We start from the raw sequence: 18,636 nt of genomic DNA, 5'->3' as shown, positions 1-18,636 counted from the left end.
ACCCCTGGGAGCCCGCAATTAATTTAAATGGGGGATTTCGACCCCTGGTAGCCAGCCATTGATTTCATTGGGGGACTTCGACCCCTGGTATTCCGCCATTCATTTCAATGAGGGATTTCGACCCCTGGGAGCCCGCCAATCATTTCAATGGGGGATTTCGACCCCTGGTAGCCTACCATTTATTTCAATGGGGGATTTCGACTCCTGGGCGCCCGCCATTCATTTCAATGGGCGATTTCGACCACTGGGAGCCAGCCATTCATTTCAATAGGGGATTTCGACCCCTCGTAGCCCGCCATTCATTTCATTGGGGGATTTTGACTCCTGGGCGCCCGCCATTCATTTCAATGGGGGATTTCGACCCCTGGGCGCCCGCCATTCGACCCCTGGTAGTCAGCCATTCATTTCAATGGGGGATTTCGACCCCTGGGAGCCCGCCATTCATTTAAATGGGGGATTTCGACCCCTGGTAGCCAGCCATTCATTTCATTGTGGGATTCCGACCCCTGGTATTCCGCCATTCATTTCAATGAGGGATTTCGACCCCTGGGAGTCCGCCATTCATTTCAATGGGGGATTTCGACCCCTGGTAGCCTACCATTAATTTCAATTGGGGATTTCGACCCCTAGGCGCCCGCCATTCATTTCAATGAGGGAATTCGACTCCTGGGTGACCGCCATTTATTTCAATGAGGGAATTCGACTCCTGGGTGCCCGCCATTCATTTTAATGGGGGAATTCGAACCCTGGAAGCCCGCCATTCGACCCCTGTGAGCCCCCCATTCATTTCAATGGGGGATTTCGACCCCTGGGAGCCCGCCATTCATTTAATTGGGGGATTTCGACCCCTGGTAGTCCGACATTCATTTCAATGGGGGATTTCGACCCCTTTGAAGCCCGCCATTCATTTCAATGGGGGATATCGACCCCTGGTAGCCCGGCCATTCATTTCAATGAGGGAATTCGACTCCTGGGTGCCCGCCATTCATTTTAATGGGGGAATTGGAACCCTGGGAGCCCGCCATTCGACCACTGGTAGCCAGCCTTTCATTTAAATGGTGGATTTCGACCCCTGGGCGCCCGCCATTCATTTCAATAGGAGATTTCGACCCCTGGGCGCCCGCCATTCATTTCAATGGGGGAATTCGACCCTTGGTAGCCTGCCATTCATTTCATTGAGGGATTTCGATGACTGGGAGCCAGCCATTCATTTCAATGGTAGATTTCGACCCCTAGGCGCCCGCCATTCATTTCATTGGGGGATTTTGACTCCTGGGCGCCCGCCATTCATTTCAATGGGGGATTTCGACCCCTGGGCGCCCGCCATTCGACCCCTTGTAGTCAGCCATTCATTTCAATGGGGTAATTCGACCCCTGGGAGCCCGCTATTCATTTTAATGGGGGAATTCGAACCCTGGGAGCCCGCCATTCGACCACTGGTAGCCAGCCATTTATTTCAATGGGGGATTTCGACCCCTGGGCGCCCGCCATTCATTTCAATGGGCGATTTCGACCCCTGGGCGCCCGCCATTCATTTCAATGGGGAAATTCGACCAATGGGAGCCAGCCATTCATTTCAATGAGGGAATTCGACCCCTGGGAGTCCGCCATTAATTTTAATGGGGGAAATCGAACCCTGGGAGCCCGCCATTCGACCACTGGTAGCCAGCCATTTATTTCAATGGGGTATTTCGACCACTGGGAGCCAGCCATTCATTTCAATGGTGGATTTCGACCCCTAGGCGCCCGCCATTAATTTCAATGGGGGATTTCGACCCCTGGTAGCCCGCCATTCGTTTCATTGGGGGATTTTGACTCCTGGGCGCCCGCCATTCATTTCAATGGGGGATTTCGACCCCTTGTAGCCCGATATTCATTTCAATCGGGGATTTCGACCACTGGGAGCCAGCCATTCATTTCAATGGGGGATTTCGACCCCTAGGCGCCTGCCATTCATTTCAATGGGGGATTTCGACCCCTGGTAGCCCGCCATTCATTTCATTGGGGGATTTCGACTCCTGGACGCCCGCCATTCATTTCAATGGGGGATTTCGACCCCTGTGAGCCCGCCATTCATTTAAATGGGGGAATTCGACCCCTGGGAGCCCGCCATTCATTTCAAAGGGGGATTTCGACCCCTGTGAGCCCGCCATTCATTTCAATGGGAGAATTCGACCCCTGGTAGCCCGCCATTCATTTCAATGGGGGATTTCGACCACTGTGCGCCCGCCATTCATTTCAATGGGGGATTTCGACCCCTGTGAGCCCGCCACTCATTTCAATGGGGGATTTCGACCCCTGGTAGCCCGGCCATTCATTTCAATAAGGGAATTCGACCCCTGGGAGCCCGCCATTCATTTTAATGGGGGAATTCAAACCCTGGGAGCCCGCCATTCGACCACTGGTAGCCAGCCATTTATTTCAATGGGGGATTTCGACTCCTGGGCGCCCGCCATTCATTTCAATGGGCGATTTCGACCACTGGGAGCCAGCCATTCATTTCAATGGGGGATTTCGACCCCTAGGCGCCCAGCCATTCATTTTCAATGGGGGATTTCGACCACTGGGAGCCAGCCATTCATTTCAATGGGTGATTTCGACCCCTAGGCGCCCGCCATTCATTTCAATGGGGGAATTAGAACCCTGTGAGCGCGCCATTCGACCCCTGGTAGCCAGCCATTAATTTCAATGGGGGAATTCGAACCCTGGAAGCCCGCCATTCGACCCCTGTGAGCCCCCCATTCATTTCAATGGGGGATTTCGACCCCTGGGAGCCCGCAATTAATTTAAATGGGGGATTTCGACCCCTGGTAGCCAGTCATTGATTTCATTAGGGGACTTCGACCCCTGGTATTCCGCCATTCATTTCAATGAGGGATTTCGACCCCTGGGAGCCCGCCATTCATTTCAATGGGGGATTTCGACCCCTGGTAGCCTACCATTAATTTCAATTGGGGATTTCGACCCCTAGGCGCCCGCCATTCATTTCAATGAGGGAATTCGACTCCTGGGTGCCCGCCATTCATTTTAATGGGGGAATTCGAACCCTGGAAGCCCGCCATTCGACCCCTGTGAGCCCCCCATTCATTTCAATGGGGGATTTCGACCCCTGGGAGCCCGCCATTCATTTAATTGGGGGATTTCGACCCCTGGTAGTCCGACATTCATTTCAATGGGGGATTTCGACCCCTTTGAAGCCCGCCATTCATTTCAATGGGGGATATCGACCCCTGGTAGCCCGGCCATTCATTTCAATGAGGGCATTCGACTCCTGGGTGCCCGCCATTCATTTTAATGGGGGAATTGGAACCCTGGGAGCCCGCCATTCGACCACTGGTAGCCAGCCATTTATTTCAATGGGGGATTTCGACCCCTTTGAAGCCCGCCATTCATTTCAATGGGGGATTTCGACCACTGGGAGCCAGCCATTCATTACAATGGGGGATTTCGACCCCTAGGCGCCCGCCATTCATTTCAATGGGGGATATCGACCCCTGGTAGCCCGGCCATTCATTTCAATGAGGGAATTCGACTCCTGGGTGCCGCCATTCATTTTAATGGGGGAATTGGAACCCTGGGAGCCCGCCATTCGACCACTGGTAGCCAGCCATTTATTTCAATGGGGGATTTCGACCCCTTTGAAGCCCGCCATTCATTTCAATAGGAGATTTCGACCCCTGGGCGCCCGCCATTCATTTCAATGGGGGAATTCGACCCTTGGTAGCCTGCCATTCATTTCATTGAGGGATTTCGATGACTGGGAGCCAGCCATTCATTTCAATTGGGGATTTCGACCCCTAGGCGCCCGCCATTCATTTCATTGGGGGATTTTGACTCCTGGGCGCCCGCCATTCATTTCAATGCGGGATTTCGACCCCTGGGCGCCCGCCATTCGACCCCTGGTAGTCAGCCGGTAATTTCAATGGGGTAATTCGACCCTTGGTAGCCTGCCATTCATTTCATTGAGGGATTTCGATGACTGGGAGCCAGCCATTCATTTCAATTGGGGATTTCGACCCCTAGGCGCCCGCCATTCATTTCATTGGGGGATTTTGACTCCTGGGCGCCCGCCATTCATTTCAATGCGGGATTTCGACCCCTGGGCGCCCGCCATTCGACCCCTGGTAGTCAGCCGGTAATTTCAATGGGGTAATTCGACCCCTGGGAGCCCGCCATTCATTTTAATGGGGGAATTCGAACCCTGGGAGCCCGCCATTCGACCACTGGTAGCCAGCCATTTATTTCAATGGGGGATTTCGACCCCTGGGCGCCCGCCATTGATTTCAATGGGCGATTTCGACCCCTGGGCGCCCGCCATTCATTTCAATGGGGAAATTCGAACCCTGGTAGCCAGCCATTTATTTCAATGGGGGATTTCATCCCTGGTAGCCCGACATTCATTTCAATGGGGGATTTCGACCACTGGGAGCCAGCCATTCATTTCAATGGTGGATTTCGACCCCTAGGCGCCCGCCATTAATTTCAATGGGGGATTTCGACCCCTGGTAGCCTGCCATTCGTTTCATTGGGGGATTTTGACTCCTGGGCGCCCGCCATTCATTTCAATGGGGGATTTCGACCCCTGGTAGCCCGATATTCATTTCAATGGGGGATTTCGACCACTGGGAGCCAGCCATTCATTTCAATGGGGGATTTCGACCCCTAGGCACCCGCCATTCATTTCAATGGGGGATTTCGACCCCTGGTAGCCCGCCATTCATTTCATTGGGGGATTTTGACTCCTGGAAGCCCGCCATTCTTTTCAATGGGGGATTTCGACCCCTGTGATCCCGCCATTCATTTAAATGGGGGAATTCGACCCCTGGGAGCCCGCCATTCATTTCAAAGGGGGATTTCGACCCCTGTGAGCCCGCCATTCATTTCAATGGGGGAATTCGACCCCTGGTAGCCCGCCATTCATTTCAATGGGGGATTTCGACCACTGTGCACCCGCCATTCATTTCAATGGGGGATTTCGACCCCTGGGAGCCCGCCATTCATTTTAATGGGGGAATTCAAACCCTGGGAGCCCGCCATTCGACCACTGGTAGCCAGCCATTTATTTCAATGGGGGATTTCGACTCCTGGGCGCCCGCCATTCATTTCAATGGGCGATTTCGACCACTGGGAGCCAGCCATTCATTTCAATAGGGGATTTCGACCCCTAGGCGCCCAGCCATTCATTTTCAATGGGGGATTTCGACCACTGGGAGCCAGCCATTCATTTCAATGGGTGATTTCGACCCCTAGGCGCCCGCCATTCATTTCAATGGGGGAATTAGAACCCTGTGAGCGCGCCATTCGACCCCTGGTAGCCAGCCATTAATTTCAATGGGGGAATTCGAACCCTGGAAGCCCGCCATTCGACCCCTGTGAGCCCCCCATTCATTTCAATGGGGGATTTCGACCCCTGGGAGCCCGCAATTAATTTAAATGGGGGATTTCGACCCCTGGTAGCCAGCCATTCATTTCATTGGGGGACTTCGACCCCTGGTATTCCGCCATTCATTTCAATGAGGGATTTTGACCCCTGGGAGCCCGCCATTCATTTCAATGGGGGATTTCGACCCCTGGTAGCCTACCTTTAATTTCAATTGGGGATTTCGACCCCTAGGCGCCCGCCATTCATTTCAATGAGGGAATTCGAACCCTGGAAGCCCGCCATTCGACCCTTGTGAGCCCGCCATTCATTTCATTGGGGGATTTCGACCCCCGGTAGTCCGACATTCATTTCTTTGGGGGATTTCAACCACTTTGAAGCCCGCCATTCATTTCAATGGGGGATTTCGACCCCTGGTAGCCTACCAATAATTTCAATGGGGGATTTTGACACCTAGGCGCCCGCCATTCATTTCAATGGGGGAATTCGACCCCTGGTAGCCCGGCCATTCATTTCAATGAAGGAATTCGATTCCTGGGTGCCCTCCATTCATTTTAATGGGGGAATTCGAACCCTGGGAGCCCGCCATTCGACCACTGGTAGCCATCCCATGATTTCAATGGGGGATTTCGACCCCTGGGCGCCCGCCATTCATTTCAATGGGGGAATTCGACCCCTGGTAGCCCGCCATTCATTTCAATGGGGGTTAACGACCACTGGGAGCCAGCCATTCATTTCAATGGGGGATTTCGACCCCTAGGCGCCCGCCATTCATTTCAATGGGGGATATCGACCCCTGGTAGTCCGCCATTCATTTCATTGGAAGATTTTGACTCCTGGGCGCCCGCAATTCATTTGAATGGGGGATTTCGACCCCTGGTAGCCAGCCTTTCATTTAAATGGTGGATTTCGACCCCTGGGCGCCCGCCATTCATTTCAATAGGAGATTTCGACCCCTGGACGCCCGCCATTCATTTCAATGGGGGAATTCGACACTTGGGAGCCAGCCATTCATTTCAATGGGGGATTTCGACCCCTAGGCGCCCACCATTCATTTCAATGGGGGATTTTGACCCCTCGTAGCCCGCCATTCATTTCATTGGGGGATTTTGACTCCTGGGCGCCCGCCATTCATTTCAATGGGGGATTTCGACCCCTTTGAAGCCCGCCATTCATTTCAATGGGGGATTTCAACCCCTGTGAGCCCCCCATTCATTTCAATGGGGGATTTCGACCCCTGGGAGCCCGCCATTCATTTCAATGAGGGATTTCGACCCCTAGGCGCACACCATTCATTTCAATGGGGGATTTTGACCCCTCGTAGCCCGCCATTCATTTCATTGGGGGATTTTGACTCCTGGGCGCCCGCCATTCGACCCCTGGTAGTCAGCCATTCATTTCAATGGGGGATTTCGACCCCTGGGAGCCCGCCATTCATTTAAATGGGGGATTTCGACCCCTGGTAGCCAGCCATTCATTTCATTGGGGGATTTCGACCCCTGGTATTCCGCCATTCATTTCAATGAGGGATTTCGACCCCTGGGAGTCCGCCATTCATTTCAATGGGGGATTTCGACCCCTGGTAGCCTACCATTAATTTCAATTGGGGATTTCGACCCCTAGGCGCCCGCCATTCATTTCAATGAGGGAATTCGACTCCTGGGTGCCCGCCATTCATTTTAATGGGGGAATTCGAACCCTGGAAGCCCGCCATTCGACCCCTGTGAGCCCCCCATTCATTTCAATGGGGGATTTCGACCCCTGGGAGCCCGCCATTCATTTAATTGGGGGATTTCGACCCCTGGTAGTCCGACATTCATTTCAATGGGGGATTTCGACCCCTTTGAAGCCCGCCATTAATTTCAATGGGGGATTTCGACCACTGGGAGCCAGCCATTCATTACAATGGGGGATTTCGACCCCTAGGCGCCCGCCATTCATTTCAATGGGGGATATCGACCCCTGGTAGTCCGCCATTCATTTCAATGGGGGAATTCGACCCTTGGTAGCCTGCCATTCTTTTCAATGAGGGATTTCGATGACTGGGAGCCAGCCATTCATTTCAATGGGGGATTTCGACCCCTAGGCGCCCACCATTCATTTCAATGGGGGATTTTGACCCCTCGTAGCCCGCCATTCATTTCATTGGGGGATTTTGACTCCTGGGCGCCCGCCATTCATTTCAATGGGGATTTCGACCCCTTTGAAGCCCGCCATTCATTTCAATGGGGGATTTCGACCCCTGTGAGCCCCCCATTCATTTCAGTGGGGGATTTCGACCCCTGGGAGCCCGCCATTCATTTCATTGGGGGATTTCGACTCCTGGTAGTCCGACATTCATTTAATTTTGGGATTTCGAGCCCTTTGAAGCCCGCCATTAATTTCAATGGGGGATTTCGACCCCTGGTAGCCTACCAATAATTTCAATGGGGGATTTCGACCCCTAGGCACCCGCCATTCATTTCAATGGGGGAATTCGACCCCTGGTAGCCCGGCCATTCATTTCAATGAGGGAATTCGATTCCTGGGTGCCCGCCATTCATTTTAATGGGGGAATTCGAACCCTGGGAGCCCGCCATTCGACAACTGGTAGCCAACCATTGATTTCAATGGGGGATTTCGACCCCTGGGCGCCCGCCATTCATTTCAATGGGGGAATTCGACCCCTGGTAGCCCGCCATTCATTTCAATGGGGGATTTCGACCACTGGGAGCCAGCCATTCATTTCAATGGGGGATTTCAACCCCTAGGCGCCCGCCATTCATTTCAATGGGGTATATCGACCCCTGGGAGCCCGCCATTCATTTCAATGGGGGATTTCGACCACTGGGAGCCAGCCATTCATTTCAATGGGGGATTTCAACCCCTAGGCGCCCGCCATTCATTTCAATGGGGTATATCGACCCCTGGTAGCCCGCCATTCATTTCAATGGGGGATTTCGACCCCTGGTAGACAGCCTTTCATTTAAATGGTGGATTTCGACCCCTGGGCGCCCGCCATTCATTTCAATAGGAGATTTCGACCTCTGGACGCCCGCCATTCATTTCAATGGGGGAATTCGAACCTTGGTAGCCTGCCATTCATTTCAATGAGGGATTTCGATGACTGGGAGCCAGCCATTCATTTCAATGCGGGATTTCGACCCCTAGGCGCACACCATTCATTTCAATGGGGGATTTTGACCACTCGTAGCCCGCCATTCATTTCATTGGGGGATTTTGACTCCTGGGCGCCCGCCATTCATTTCAATGGGGGATTTCGACCCCTGGGCGCCTGCCATTCGACCCCTGGTAGTCAGCCATTCATTTCAATGGAGGATTTCGACCCCTGGGAATCCGCCATTCATTTAAATGGGGGATTTCGACCCCTGGTAGCCAGCCATTCATTTCATTGGGGATTTCGACCCCTAGGCGCCCGCCATTCATTTCAATGAGGGAATTCGACTCCTGGGTGCCCGCCATTCATTTTAATGGTGGAATTCGAACCCTGGAAGCCCGCCATTCGACCCCTGTGAGCCCCCCATTCATTTCAATGGGGGATTTCGACCCCTGGGAGCCCGCCATTCATTTAATTGGGGGATTTCGACCCCTGGTAGTCCGACATTCATTTCAATGGGGGATTTCGACCCCTTTGAAGCCCGCCATTCATTTCAATGGGGGATTTCGACCACTGGGAGCCAGCCATTCATTACAATGGGGTATTTCGACTCCTAGGCGCCCGCCATTCATTTCAATGGGGGATATCGACCCCTGGTAGCCCGGCCATTCATTTCAATGAGGGAATTCGACTCCTGGGTGCCCGCCATTCATTTTAATGGGGGAATTGGAACCCTGGGAGCCCGCCATTCGACCACTGGTAGCCAGCCTTTCATTTAAATGGTGGATTTCGACCCCTGGGCGCCCGCCATTCATTTCAATAGGAGATTTCGACCCCTGGGCGCCCGCCATTCATTTCAATGGGGGAATTCGACCCTTGGTAGCCTGCCATTCATTTAATTTAGGGATTTCGATGACTGGGAGCCAGCCATTCATTTCAATGGGGGATTTCGACCCATGGGAGCCCGCCATTCATTTAATTGGGGGATTTCGACCCCTGGTAGTCCGACATTCATTTCAATGGGGGATTTCGACCCCTTTGAAGCCCGCCATTCATTTCAATGGGGGATTTCGACCACTGGGAGCCAGCCATTCATTACAATGGGGGATTTCGACCCCTAGGCGCCCGCCATTCATTTCAATGGGGGATATCGACCCCTGGTAGTCCGCCATTCATTTCAATGGGGGAATTCGACCCTTGGTAGCCTGCCATTCATTTCAATGAGGGATTTCGATGACTGGGAGCCAGCCATTCATTTCAATGGGGGATTTCGACCCCTAGGCGCCCACCATTCATTTCAATGGGGGATTTTGACCCCTCGTAGCCCGCCATTCATTTCATTGGGGGATTTTGACTCCTGGGCGCCCGCCATTCATTTCAATGGGGGATTTCGACCCCTTTGAAGCCCGCCATTCATTTCAATGGTGGATTTCGACGCCTGTGAGCCCCCCATTCATTTCAGTGGGGGATTTCGACCCCTGGGAGCCCGCCATTCATTTCATTGGGGGATTTCGACTCCTGGTAGTCCGACATTCATTTAATTTTGGGATTTCGACCCCTTTGAAGCCCGCCATTCATTTCAATGGGGGATTTCGACCAATGGTAGCCTACCAATAATTTCAATGGGGGATTTCGACACCTAGGCACCCGCCATTCATTTCAATGGGGGAATTCGACCCCTGGTAGCCCGGCCATTCATTTCAATGAGGGAATTCGATTCCTGGGTGCCCGCCATTCATTTTAATGGGGGAATTCGAACCCTGGGAGCCCGCCATTCGACCACTGGTAGCCAGCCATTGATTTCATTGGAAGATTTTGACTCCTGGGTTCCCGCCATTCATTTCAATGGGGGATTTCGACCCCTGGTAGACAGCCTTTCATTTAAATGGTGGATTTCGACCCCTGGGCGCCCGCCATTCATTTCAATAGGAGATTTCAACCTCTGGACGCCCGCCATTCATTTCAATGGGGGAATTCGAACCTTGGTAGCCTGCCATTCATTTCAATGAGGGATTTCGATGACTGGGAGCCAGCCATTCATTTCAATGGGGGATTTCGACCCCTAGGCGCACACCATTCATTTCAATGGGGGATTTTGACCACTCGTAGCCCGCCATTCATTTCATTGGGGGATTTTGACTCCTGGGCGCCCGCCATTCATTTCAATGGGGGATTTCGACCCCTTGGGCGCCCGCCATTCGACCCCTGGTAGTCAGCCATTCATTTCAATGGGGGATTTCGACCCCTGGGAGTCTGCCATTCATTTCATTGGGGATTTCGACCCCTAGGCGCCCGCCATTCATTTCAATGAGGGAATTCGACTCCTGGGTGCCCGCCATTCATTTTAATGGGGGAATTCGAACCCTGGAAGCCCGCCATTCGACCCCTGTGAGCCCCCCATTCATTTCAATGGGGGATTTCGACCCCTGGGAGCCCGCCATTCATTTAATTGGGGGATTTCGACCCCTGGTAGTCCGACATTCATTTCAATGGGGGATTTCGACCCCTTTGAAGCCCGCCATTCATTTCAATGGGGGATTTCGACCACTGGGAGCCAGCCATTCATTACAATGGGGTATTTCGACTCCTAGGCGCCCGCCATTCATTTCAATGGGGGATATCGACCCCTGGTAGCCCGGCCATTCATTTCAATGAGGGAATTCGACTCCTGGGTGCCCGCCATTCATTTTAATGGGGGAATTGGAACCCTGGGAGCCCGCCATTCGACCACTGGTAGCCAGCCTTTCATTTAAATGGTGGATTTCGACCCCTGGGCGCCCGCCATTCATTTCAATAGGAGATTTCGACCCCTGGGCGCCCGCCATTCATTTCAATGGGGAAATTAGACCCTTGGTAGCCTGCCATTCATTTCATTTAGGGATTTCGATGACTGGGAGCCAGCCATTCATTTCAATGGGGGATTTCGACCCCTGGGAGCCCGCCATTCATTTAATTGGGGGATTTCGACCCCTGGTAGTCCGCCATTCATTTCATTGGGGGATTTTGACTCCTGGGCGCCCGCCATTCATTTCAATGGGGGATTTCGACCCCTTTGAAGCCCGCCATTCATTTCAATGGTGGATTTCGACGCCTGTGAGCCCCCCATTCATTTCAGTGGGGGATTTCGACCCCTGGGAGCCCGCCATTCATTTCATTGGGGGATTTCGACTCCTGGTAGTCCGACATTCATTTAATTTTGGGATTTCGACCCCTTTGAAGCCCGCCATTCATTTCAATGGGGGATTTCGACCAATGGTAGCCTACCAATAATTTCAATGGGGGATTTCGACACCTAGGCACCCGCCATTCATTTCAATGGGGGAATTCGACCCCTGGTAGCCCGGCCATTCATTTCAATGAGGGAATTCGATTCCTGGGTGCCCGCCATTCATTTTAATGGGGGAATTCGAACCCTGGGAGCCCGCCATTCGACCACTGGTAGCCAGCCATTGATTTCATTGGAAGATTTTGACTCCTGGGTTCCCGCCATTCATTTCAATGGGGGATTTCGACCCCTGGTAGACAGCCTTTCATTTAAATGGTGGATTTCGACCCCTGGGCGCCCGCCATTCATTTCAATAGGAGATTTCAACCTCTGGACGCCCGCCATTCATTTCAATGGGGGAATTCGAACCTTGGTAGCCTGCCATTCATTTCAATGAGGGATTTCGATGACTGGGAGCCAGCCATTCATTTCAATGGGGGATTTCGACCCCTAGGCGCACACCATTCATTTCAATGGGGGATTTTGACCACTCGTAGCCCGCCATTCATTTCATTGGGGGATTTTGACTCCTGGGCGCCCGCCATTCATTTCAATGGGGGATTTCGACCCCTTGGGCGCCCGCCATTCGACCCCTGGTAGTCAGCCATTCATTTCAATGGGGGATTTCGACCCCTGGGAGTCTGCCATTCATTTCATTGGGGATTTCGACCCCTAGGCGCCCGCCATTCATTTCAATGAGGGAATTCGACTCCTGGGTGCCCGCCATTCATTTTAATGGGGGAATTCGAACCCTGGAAGCCCGCCATTCGACCCCTGTGAGCCCCCCATTCATTTCAATGGGGGATTTCGACCCCTGGGAGCCCGCCATTCATTTAATTGGGGGATTTCGACCCCTGGTAGTCCGACATTCATTTCAATGGGGGATTTCGACCCCTTTGAAGCCCGCCATTCATTTCAATGGGGGATTTCGACCACTGGGAGCCAGCCATTCATTACAATGGGGTATTTCGACTCCTAGGCGCCCGCCATTCATTTCAATGGGGGATATCGACCCCTGGTAGCCCGGCCATTCATTTCAATGAGGGAATTCGACTCCTGGGTGCCCGCCATTCATTTTAATGGGGGAATTGGAACCCTGGGAGCCCGCCATTCGACCACTGGTAGCCAGCCTTTCATTTAAATGGTGGATTTCGACCCCTGGGCGCCCGCCATTCATTTCAATAGGAGATTTCGACCCCTGGGCGCCCGCCATTCATTTCAATGGGGAAATTAGACCCTTGGTAGCCTGCCATTCATTTCATTTAGGGATTTCGATGACTGGGAGCCAGCCATTCATTTCAATGGGGGATTTCGACCCCTGGGAGCCCGCCATTCATTTAATTGGGGGATTTCGACCCCTGGTAGTCCGACATTCATTTCAATGGGGGATTTCGACCCCTTTGAAGCCCGCCATTCATTTCAATGGGGGATTTCGACCACTGGGAGCCAGCCATTCATTATAATGGGGGATTTCGACCCCTAGGCGCCCGCCATTCATTTCAATGGGGGATATCGACCCCTGGTAGTCCGCCATTCATTTCAATGGGGGAATTCGACCCTTGGTAGTCCGACATTCATTTAATTGGGGGATTTCGACCCCTGGGAGCCCGCCATTCGACCACTGGTAGCCAGCCATTGATTTCAATGGGGAATTTCGACCACTGGGCGCCCGCCATTCATTTCAATGGGGGATTTCGACCACTGGGAGCCAGCCATTCATTATAATGGGGGATTTCGACCCCTAGGCGCCCGCCATTCATTTCAATGGGGGAATTCGACCCCTGGTAGCCCGCCATTCATTTCAATGGGGGATTTCGACCACTGGGAGCCAGCCATTCATTTCAATGGGGGATTTCGACCCCTAGGCGCCCGCCATTCATTTCAATGGGGTATATCGACCCCTGGTAGCCCGCCATTCATTTCAATGGAAGATTTTGACTCCTGGGTTCCCGCCATTCATTTCAATGGGGGATTTCGACCCCTGGTAGACAGCCTTTCATTTAAATGGTGGATTTCGACCCCTGGGCGCCCGCCATTCATTTCAATAGGAGATTTCGACCTCTGGACGCCCGCCATTCATTTCAATGGGGGAATTCGAACCTTGGTAGCCTGCCATTCATTTCAATGAGGGATTTCGATGACTGGGAGCCAGCCATTCATTTCAATGGGGGATTTCGACCCCTAGGCGCACACCATTCATTTCAATGGGGGATTTTGACCACTCGTAGCCCGCCATTCATTTCATTGGGGGATTTTGACTCCTGGGCGCCCGCCATTCATTTCAATGGGGGATTTCGACCCCTGGGCGCCCGCCATTCGACCCCTGGTAGTCAGCCATTCATTTCAATGGGGGATTTCGACCCCTGGGAGTCTGCCATTCATTTAAATGGGGGATTTCGAACCCTGGTAGCCAGCCATTCATTTCATTGGGGATTTCGACCCCTAGGCGCCCGCCATTCATTTCAATGAGGGAATTCGACTCCTGGGTGCCCGCCATTTATTTTAATGGAGGAATTCGAACCCTGGAAGCCCGCCATTCGACCCCTGTGAGCCCCCCATTCATTTCAATGGGGGATTTCGACCCCTGGGAGCCCGCCATTCATTTAATTGGGGGATTTTGACCCCTGGTAGTCCGACATTCATTTCAATGGGGGATTTCGACCCCTTTGAAGCCCGCCATTCATTTCAATGGGGGATTTCGACCACTGGGAGCCAGCCATTCATTACAATGGGGTATTTCGACTCCTAGGCGCCCGCCATTCATTTCAATGGGGGATATCGACCCCTGGTAGCCCGGCCATTCATTTCAATGAGGGAATTCGACTCCTGGGTGCCCGCCATTCATTTTAATGGGGGAATTGGAACCCTGGGAGCCCGCCATTCGACCACTGGTAGCCAGCCTTTCATTTAAATGGTGGATTTCGACCCCTGGGCGCCCGCCATTCATTTCAATAGGAGATTTCGACCCCTGGGCGCCCGCCATTCATTTCAATGGGGGAATTCGACCCTTGGTAGCCTGCCATTCATTTCATTTAGGGATTTCGATGACTGGGAGCCAGCCATTCATTTCAATTGGGGATTTCGACCCCTGGGAGCCCGCCATTCATTTCATTGGGGGATTTCGACCCCTGGTAGTCCGACATTCATTTAATTGGGGGATTTCGACCCCTTTGAAGCCCGCCATTCATTTCAATGGGGGATTTCGACCACTGGGAGCCAGCCATTCATTACAATGGGGGATTTCGACCCCTAGGCACCCGCCATTCATTTCAATAAGGGAATTCGACCCCTGGTAGCCCGGCCATTCATTTCAATGAGGGAATTCGATTCCTGGGTGCCCGCCATTCATTTTAATGGGGGAATTCGAACCCTGGGAGCCCGCCATTCGACCACTGGTAGCCAGCCATTGATTTCAATGGGGAATTTCGACCACTGGGCGCCCGCCATTCAATTCAATGGGGGAATTCGACCCCTGGTAGCCCGCCATTCATTTCAATGGGGGATTTCGACCACTGGGAGCCAGCCATTCATTTCAATGGGGGATTTCGACCCCTAGGCGCCCGCCATTCATTTCAATGGGGTATATCGACCCCTGGTAGCCCGCCATTCATTTCAATGGAAGATTTTGACTCCTGGGTTCCCGCCATTCATTTCAATGGGGGATTTCGACCCCTGGTAGACAGCCTTTCATTTAAATGGTGGATTTCGACCCCTGGGCGCCCGCCATTCATTTCAATAGAAGATTTCGACCTCTGGACGCCCGCCATTCATTTCAATGGGGGAATTCGAACCTTGGTAGCCTGCCATTCATTTCAATGAGGGATTTCGATGACTGGGAGCCAGCCATTCATTTCAATGGGGGATTTCGACCCCTAGGCGCACACCATTCATTTCAATGGGGGATTTTGACCACTCGTAGCCCGCCATTCATTTCATTGGGGGATTTTGACTCCTGGGCGCCCGCCATTCATTTCAATGGGGGATTTCGACCCCTGGGCGCCCGCCATTCGACCCCTGGTAGTCAGCCATTCATTTCAATGGGGGATTTCGACCCCTGGGAGTCTGCCATTCATTTAAATGGGGGATTTCGAACCCTGGTAGCCAGCCATTCATTTCATTGGGGATTTCGACCCCTAGGCGCCCGCCATTCATTTCAATGAGGGAATTCGACTCCTGGGTGCCCGCCATTTATTTTAATGGGGGAATTCGAACCCTGGAAGCCCGCCATTCGACCCCTGTGAGCCCCCCATTCATTTCAATGGGGGATTTCGACCCCTGGGAGCCCGCCATTCATTTAATTGGGGGATTTTGACCCCTGGTAGTCCGACATTCATTTCAATGGGGGATTTCGACCCCTTTGAAGCTCGCCATTCATTTCAATGGGGGATTTCGACCACTGGGAGCCAGCCATTCATTACAATGGGGTATTTCGACTCCTAGGCGCCCGCCATTCATTTCAATGGGGGATATCGACCCCTGGTAGCCCGGCCATTCATTTCAATGAGGGAATTCGACTCCTGGGTGCCCGCCATTCATTTTAATGGGGGAATTGGAACCCTGGGAGCCCGCCATTCGACCACTGGTAGCCAGCCTTTCATTTAAATGGTGGATTTCGACCCCTGGGCGCCCGCCATTCATTTCAATAGGAGATTTCGACCCCTGGGCGCCCGCCATTCATTTCAATGGGGGAATTCGACCCTTGGTAGCCTGCCAGTCATTTCATTTAGGGATTTCGATGACTGGGAGCCAGCCATTCATTTCAATGGGGGATTTCGACCCCTGGGAGCCCGCCATTCATTTAATTGGGGGATTTCGACCCCTGGTAGCCCGACATTCATTTCAATGGGGGATTTCGACCCCTTTGAAGCCCGCCATTCATTTCAATGGGGGATTTCGACCACTGGGAGCCAGCCATTCATTACAATTGGGGATTTCGACCCCTAGGCGCCCGCCATTCATTTCAATGGGGGATATCGACCCCTGGTAGTCCGCCATTCATTTCAATGGGGGAATTCGACCCTTGGTAGCCTGCCATTCATTTCAATGAGGGATTTTGATGACTGGGAGCCAGCCATTCATTTCAATGGGGGATTTCGACCCCTAGGCGCCCACCATTCATTTCAATGGGGGATTTTGACCCCTCGTAGCCCGCCATTCATTTCATTGGGGGATTTTGACTCCTGGGCGCCCGCCATTCATTTCAATGGGGGATTTCGACCCCTTTGAAGCCCGCCATTCATTTCAATGGGGGATTTCGACCCCTGTGAGCCCCCCATTCATTTCAGTGGGGGATTTCGACCCCTGGGAGCCCGCCATTCATTTCATTGGGGGATTTCGACTCCTGGTAGTCCGACATTCATTTAATTTTGGGATTTCGACCCCTTTGAAGCCCGCCATTCATTTCAATGGGGGATTTCGACCCCTGGTAGCCTACCAATAATTTCAATGGGGGATTTCGACCCCTAGGCAACCGCCATTCATTTCAATGGGGGAATTCGACCCCTGGTAGCCCGGCCTTTCATTTCAATGAGGGAATTCGATTCCTGGGTGCCCGCCATTCATTTTAATGGGGGAATTCGAACCCTGGGAGCCCGCCATTCGACCACTGGTAGCCAGCCATTGATTTCAATGGGGAATTTCGACCACTGGGCGCCCGCCATTCATTTCAATGGGGGAATTCGACCCCTGGTAGCCCGCCATTCATTTCAATGGGGGATTTCGACCACTGGGAGCCAGCCATTCATTTCAATGGGGGATTTCGACCCCTAGGCGCCCGCCATTCATTTCAATGGGGTATATCGACCCCTGGTAGCCCGCCATTCATTTCATTGGAAGATTTTGACTCCTGGGTTCCCGCCATTCATTTCAATGGGGGATTTCGACCCCTGGTAGACAGCCTTTCATTTAAATGGTGGATTTCGACCCCTGGGCGCCCGCCATTCATTTCAATAGGAGATTTCGACCTCTGGACGCCCGCCATTCATTTCAATGGGGGAATTCGAACCTTGGTAGCCTGCCATTCATTTCAATGAGGGATTTCGATGACTGGGAGCCAGCCATTCATTTCAATGGGGGATTTTGACCCCTAGGCGCACACCATTCATTTCAATGGGGGATTTTGACCACTCGTAGCCCGCCACTCATTTCATTGGGGGATTTTGACTCCTGGGCGCCCGCCATTCATTTCAATGGGGGATTTCGACCCCTGGGCGCCCGCCATTCGACCCCTGGTAGTCAGCCATTCATTTCAATGGGGGATTTCGACCCCTGGGAGTCTGCCATTCATTTAAATGGGGGATTTCGACCCCTGGTAGCCAGCCATTCATTTCATTGGGGATTTCGACCCCTAGGCGCCCGCCATTCATTTCAATGAGGGAATTCGAACCCTGGAAGCCCGCCATTCGACCCCTGTGAGCCCCCCATTCATTTCAATGGGGGATTTCGACCCCTGGGAGCCCGCCATTCATTTAATTGGGGGATTTCGACCCCTGGTAGTCCGACATTCATTTCAATGGGGGATTTCGACCCCTTTGAAGCCCGCCATTCATTTTAATGGGGGAATTGGAACCCTGGGAGCCCGCCATTCGACCACTGGTAGCCAGCCTTTCATTTAAATGGTGGATTTCGACCCCTGGGCGCCCGCCATTCATTTCAATAGGAGATTTCGACCCCTGGGCGCCCGCCATTCATTTCAATGGGGGAATTCGACCCTTGGTAGCCTGCCATTCATTTCATTTAGGGATTTCGATGACTGGGAGCCAGCCATTCATTTCAATGGGGGATTTCGACCCCTGGGAGCCCGCCATTCATTTAATTGGGGGATTTCGACCCCTGGTAGTCCGACATTCATTTCAATGGGGGATTTCGACCCCTTTGAAGCCCGCCATTCATTTC

The sequence above is a fragment of the Vanacampus margaritifer genome, chromosome 13 (assembly GCF_051991255.1).
Source record: "Vanacampus margaritifer isolate UIUO_Vmar chromosome 13, RoL_Vmar_1.0, whole genome shotgun sequence".
Lineage (NCBI taxonomy): Eukaryota > Metazoa > Chordata > Actinopteri > Syngnathiformes > Syngnathidae > Vanacampus > Vanacampus margaritifer.
Note: the sequence above shows the minus strand (reverse complement) of the source record.